Source organism: Eptatretus burgeri, chromosome 7 (assembly GCF_056783735.1).
Source record: "Eptatretus burgeri isolate ZD-2024b chromosome 7, Ebu_testis_v1, whole genome shotgun sequence".
NCBI lineage: Eukaryota > Metazoa > Chordata > Myxini > Myxiniformes > Myxinidae > Eptatretus > Eptatretus burgeri.
In genome coordinates this window covers 21,625,049-21,631,931 of record NC_140967.1, presented here as the reverse complement: position 1 = coordinate 21,631,931, position 6,883 = coordinate 21,625,049, and the positions used below count along the sequence as shown (strand labels likewise).

Sequence of the window (6,883 nt, the reverse complement as noted above, 5' to 3'; positions counted from 1 at the left end):
GCTGAGGTTTCACGGAAGCTGAAGAATGACAAAGGAAGCATAAAAATGGTTTCCAAGACATCTTCTGAAGCAAGTACATTATTCCTCCTTCAAGTTACCTGGCTTATTGTTTGGGTGCTTTGGATCTCATTGAGGTGGAACAGCTGATGGAAGTACTCATTTGAAGAACTGAGATTTAAAGGGCATTTGTTGTGAATAGACATTCATTCTATTTTTTGTCCACAATGGCTGTATTTTGTTCATGTGAACATTTGTAATATGATGGAAGATTTTTCAAATATCAATGCTATATACAGATAGGATTCACCACGGTATATATATATATATATATATATATATATATATATATATATATATATATATATATATATATATATATATATATATATATATATATATATATATATATATATACATATATATACATACATATATATACATATATATATATATAGTGTTTAGTTGAGTATCATCAAAGGAGTTAATTTTGTTGGAATGATTATACAACCTGTTCACAAATGTTTGTTTTAGAAAACTTTTATTTCACATTGTCATTCAAAAACATTTATCTAGGGGTCCCAAAGACCTCTTTTGCCCGAGGGCCCAGAATACCATCAGTTCTCCCTGGTTACAACCACTGAACAGTGCACTGGCGGTTGGTTTTGCCAAGCTAATGACTAGTTTCCCCCCTTATAGTCCAGTGGAAATGTGAAAAAGCATGTTGTGGCATCATTATGAAGTTTTTTTTTGGTTGATTCATCATCTCTGAGCTATCCTGAATCAGAATCAGCCGGGTGCCAGACTCGCACCCTTGAGGATTTTTTTTTAAGAGGAAAAAAACAAAATGGCCACCACCGACTTTCGATAAATTCTGTTTTGGGCGATATCTTCACTTCTAATGCACTTACAAACACAATTTTGGTGTCTACCACTATGTTTGGTGGTCAAGGAATCCGATAATGATAAAATTAAAGGTGTATATATATATATATATATATATATATATATATATATATATATATATATATATATATATATATATATATACATATACACACACACACACACACAAGACCTGTCTCATATTTTCAAGATCGCCACCATTTTAATATGAAAAATGGCTATTTTGCAGTTCCACCGATCACTTTGAGTAAGAAATTGAATTTGATGAACCCTCAAATATTAATACGACGAACAACAAGTCAATGACAGCTGAAGTAACTTACTTGCAATGATCAATGAATTGATGATTATGTTGGAATACGATTTTTACACAAATATATCCGGATACATGTGGATAGTTGACTATGACTTTGGGTTATGTCTTTAAGTAAGTATGTACAAGTATATGATTTTTAAATTACCTTTTATTTTTAGGCAAACAAATATTAACTTTGTTAAGAATGCAATGTTCTACATGATGTTCAATCTTCATCATCGTCATCGTCATGATTAGCAGCTACTGCCCTTGTCTGTTCGTTACAACAATCTGATCCAGCATTACAACTGCAAAACATCGAATATGACATCTGTGCTGCCACACAACCACACCTCCCGGTGGAACATGGCCGGCTGGTGGAGCATCCACACTTGATCAGCTGCAGAGTGGTGACTGGTGTAGCAGACACATCAGGTGGAAGTGTGGTTGGACACAACGTCGCACCATCCTCACCTTCTTGCCATCCACACTTGATGGGATCCAAGTTCAGAGGGTCTCACTGAGTGGCCGATTTCCATATAATGACTTGATGAGTGTGATGTACATGTTGAACAAAGGTATCATGCGATGGGGGCAACAACTTCAATTTCTGAGCAGAGGTAATCTTGGAGTTGGCCATCTTAGACTTCCACAACTGATACCGGTGTGTGGACATATCACCTTCGACTTTGAAACCATAACAGGCAGCAATGAAGGTAGTTGCCTCAGATATCATCTTTTCCTCGTCTGCTTCCAGCTGACCAAGTAAGGTGGGATGATGTCCGTCCATCTGTACCTTCAGCGCTGTGGCCTTTCCAATGCCAAATAAATACGACACAGTTTCACATCCGGTCAGAGCAAGTCCAGCAGGCAGATATTTGGCGAGGCTTTTGTGTTTCAGTGCTCTTTGGCGAATGTCACCGTTCGTCCTCCCAGCACACGGACTCTCCATGCTGACATCCACAGTCATCTTTTCCTCGAGGTAGAAATGAATCAACAGGACAAAGACATCTGTATTGTCGCAGACCACTTTGATGTGTGTCACCACTGACACCTGACACAACTCTAACTAAGTGATGGATGATGATGACATCTGCTTCTTCATGGTGTGTTTTCAGATCCTGTCTCTGGAGAGTGGAATTTTTCCATACTTGTACTGGTGTAGGATCTTTTCCGGTGATCACCAGTTTGGTCTGGTTGTCCACAATGTGGGTCATCAGATACTGACAGATCAAATCGATCAGTTGTACTTTGTTGGAGGCTACATTTAGGACCACTTTTTACGCTGGAAGTGTTGTGTGTAAGTTGAGTTGATGTTTTTGACTTGAACCTGCGCGACTGGATCTCGTCATTTTTTTCGTGCTGATTTTGATGTACCTGTAGAAAATCAGGTACACGTCACAACACTCCAGGTGGTATTTGATGGTTCCCATGAAGTTGATCACATAATCCTCAACTGTACCATGTGTGGGCTAATGTACAGTCCATAACATGGCGCATCCATCGATGATGACAGCATCTGGAACACCTTGGATTCGACTTGATTGCTCAACTTGGAGTTTCGTCTTCAGGATTGCTTTCGACTGAGCCCGCATCGCACCGCTCTCATCAAACAAGGAGGCTGGGACAGGGGACAGTCGAAAGAGAGGACATCCTTGATATCAATATCCCTGTATTGTTGGAGACATATGACTCAGGTGTAGATCAATTCGGTATCATATACTGGCCTTCCATCCAGCTTGATGTTCTTTTTGGTCGAAGTCATCAGGGTCACTTTCTTGGTTAGTGTCTTGTTGGCCATCCAGATTCAAATTCTGCCATCTGTTGTCGTCCAATCTTGAGAGAATCATCAACGTTTACCTTGTCTGTCGCATGAAACATAGTAGTGGACACCAAAATTGTGTGTGTAAGTGCATTAGAAGTGAAGATATTGCCCAAAACAGAATTTATCAAAAGTCAGTGGTGGCCATTTTGTTTTTCTCCTCTAAAAAAAATTCCTCAAGGGTGAGAGTCTGGCTCCCGGCTGATTCTGATTCACGATAGCTCAGAGATGATGAATCAACCCAAAAAAACCTTCATAATGACGCTAAAGCACGCTTTGCCCTGAAATGGCTGTTTGGCATCTAGACTATTATTGGAGTTCGTCAGGGCAACACATTGCTGCATCATTCGTGCGTGAATCGACAATTTGATTTTAAACAAAAAAGTGACCTTTTTATAAAATTGATTATAACAACAACAACAATAATGTTTATTCCACATCGAGCAGGTGTTATACACACAAGACTTACATTTCTGTTACTATTACCACTATTCTTATTTTTGTGCATTTGTATCATCCAAAAGCCAAAGTAAACAATGTGGGACATAAAGAACTAGTCTTGTTGGTGAAGGCCAATGTCGATCTGCGTCGGAGGACAGGTAGAACAATGGAAACATCAACAGGACGTCAATTGAGGTTTGCCAACCACCGTGGGAAGCAAGAAGCCAGAATTTTGGCCATTAACCCTTCGTCCTAGCAAAAGAGGAAGGGTTAACGCCCGAAACATCAACTTCTCCTTGCTTACCTATCATCGTGGTTTGCATACTTCAATCAACTTCTGCTGATGTCATCCACGATTCATATTGTCCCACAACCTCTTATATACCACCACCACCACAAAGTTTCTTTGGGTCACTCCTTCATCAAGTCACTCCACTATCTCGACTGGATCAAAAACATATACAGTACACCTATTTATTCAGCAATGTACAACTACTTTTCGAAGTGTGAAGAACCTTTGACATAAAGTGGTGGTTGGGTGGGGAGGGGAAGGCAGGAAGAGACATGACCAAAAGGAAAGCACAGAGGTCATGCGTTTGCTTTTCTTTTCCCAAACAGGATTCAGGTCAAACTGAAAAATTGATTTGCAGGATTTTTTTATCCCGACGCCTTTAGGAAAAAAAAAAAACACGGCGATATTGTAATCAGCTTCGTCTGTCTGTGCCCATCAGTAACACTATCTCCGAAACGGATGGGCAGAAATTCACCAAACTTCGCAGCTATGATCACCACGTGACGCAAATGTGTAAGAGCAGTATCATTTACAGTCCCACCCCCTGGGGGTCAAAAGGTGAAATTCCCCCAAAAATGCAATTATGGGCACACTTTGAAATGAAACTTTGTATCAGAAATAAACATTGGGGGGTATGCATGAAATATGCAACGATTTTTAGGATTTTAAACCCGGTTCATGCCCAATGGAGTGGGGGGGGGGGTGGTGGTGGACTTGGGGGCACAGAGGGTCAAAACATAAGATTCTTGAAAAAGCTTTTTGCCATTTTTCAACTTTGCTTTCGGTGGGAAGCGCGGCCATTTTCTGATTGAGCACCATCGACTTCGCTCTAGTTTATATTTTTTCCCCAACAAAGAAACATCCAGCTGGCTATCTCCTCCACTGGGATTTACTCATGAAAGTTAATGATGAAGAAACAAAAAAAAACACAAAATAAAAAATAAATAAGAGGGGTGGGGGGGGGTCATCAGAGTGAAGTCAAGTCAAAATTCCTACTTTAGTTTCAGCAAGAAAGGGAGAAGAGCTCCATCAGATTGCAATGCCAACATAAACAAACATGATGGCTACCATATTGGGGGCTCGCCAATAACCATTGGGGGTCAAAGGGCATACAAACAACATTGATTCAGCCCACATGCCACATCCACAACCACAAAACGGCCTTTTTCTGGACACAATACCCAAAAAGGCCACTTAAAAGATACCAATAATCCTGTGTAGGTCCCACTGCTGTCTGCAGCTAAGACAGCCGGCTTAAAGATCTCATCTCAAGGACTAAATCAGAATAGCAGTTTGAAGTGAGACACAAATCAGCTGACAAGGTTAAAGGTCTCAGCAGCTTCTCAACCAGGATTTTAAATGATAGAAAATAAAAACTTTTTCAAAGAAAATTTAATTCCTTTTTTTTATTTTTAAACCGTTAAAGGAATTTTTTTGTCGATCCTCGTGGAGGATCTCAAAGTCTTACGTTGTTGTTCTTAATCTTCTTCTTGTGGACTTTTTTGTTTCACAGCCTACAGTTTTCATCGAAACCTCCTGAAACTTGGCATATACATGTAAAAATACCCTGCACAGACAGTAACCATCTCCGATTTTGAAAATTCCTTCTAAAAAAAAAAAGTTATGACATCATAATATCGCCGCTAATGGAAATCGCCTAAAAAATTATCTCCGAAACTAGGTAAGCTTTTTGAATTCTATTTGCGGGAATCGAACAGGGCATTAGCAGAGATGAATTACGGCACATATGATACATCACTATGACGTCATATCTATTTTTATGACGTCATTCCTATTTTTTGACATTTTTTGTTTCACAACCCAGAGTTTTCATCGGATCTTCGTTAAACTCGCCATGTATATGCAGAAAGCCCACGCGCAGGCAGTAACCATGTCCGATTTTGGAAATTCTTCCGAGAAAAAAAAGTTGATGTCATAATATCTCCGCTAATGGAAATCGCCCATTCCATTATCTCCGAAACTAGGCAAGCTGTTTGAATTTTATTTGCGGGAATCAAGCCGGGCATTAGCACAGATAATTTATCGCAAATCTGATACATCACAATGCATCTCATTTTATGACGTCATCATTAAGAGGACGAGGATCTTAGCTCATTTGAGCTTGTTTTTAATCCCATTAAAGGATTTATAAAAAAAATTTTTTAAGCTTTTTGAGTTCTAAGCAGAACAGAATTATGGAAGAAAACTTTTTTTTACAAACAAATTACCGGCAGAACTACAATTGCAGTGCAAGAGGAGACATGATGATTATAAACAATAACAGCTTGGCAACTCAGCCAATCACGAGAATACTCGTCTGACGTCACGGGGCTAAATGACGTACGTAATGCGTCAAATGACTTACATCATCCAGAACAACAGTATAATGAATGAGAATCAAAATTCTGGAGGAGGTTCAGCGATTGGTGCAATGATCGAGGAGGGGAAATGTCCCATGACAGGACCACTGAGGTGGGGGACAGTCCCCTCTGGGCTTTACCCCGCAGGTTTAACCACACGAGGAGAATGAATGCGACCGTACAAACCATGGTTAGGAATACAAAGTAAACCAAAGCGAAACTCCAGGCAGAACCAGCAAAACAACAATTAAACATATCCCCACATAGTACCTGTACAAGAGGCCTTGTGTAACCGATGAGTTAAACAACCATAACCCTGGAAATCCACAATTACACCAGCCGCTGGCCAAGCCGGCCACGACGTGGAGAAACAAGTTCCGGAGAAACTTCCGGGAACCAAATCGTGTCGTCACTTCCTGCGTAAACAACTCCTTTGGTCCTGCTCTCGTTATTTCACATCAACGTTTGTATTCAGGTCGTTAATAACTTTATAACGGTGTAAATTAACCGATAGATAATATATACAATGGGTGGAATTAAAGCGATCGGAGGTGAAAAAAAAATTATTTCTGTCTGTTACGCACTACATCGTTCAAGCCGATACGTATTGCACAAAATCGAAAATGAAAGCACTGGAAGGTCAGAGGGAAAGTATAAGTATATATGATGTTAAACGATGCGTAAATGCAAATAAGATTATAAACACCAAGAAAATCCATACTTGTTATCTTTTATCATTCCCGAGCACCAACCCCTCCCACCTCGCGGTA

The 6,883-nt window shown here is 39.8% G+C and overlaps 1 protein-coding gene across 6 annotated transcripts in view; it reads right to left on the bottom strand.

Annotated features, from left to right (window-relative positions):
- AFTPH (aftiphilin) overlaps positions 1–6,520 on the bottom strand; it is a 51,479-nt gene extending 44,959 nt beyond the window's left edge. For 4 of the 6 annotated variants that reach the window (XM_085887641.1, XM_085887645.1, XM_085887646.1 and 1 more), the window contains exon 1: positions 6,384–6,520. The gene's annotated coding sequence lies outside the window, so the exon portion shown is untranslated. The remainder of the gene's footprint in view (positions 1–6,383) is intronic. The other 2 variants (XM_085887642.1, XM_085887643.1) reach the window with 1 other exon arrangement.
- Between the last annotated feature and the right edge of the window lie 363 nt (positions 6,521–6,883).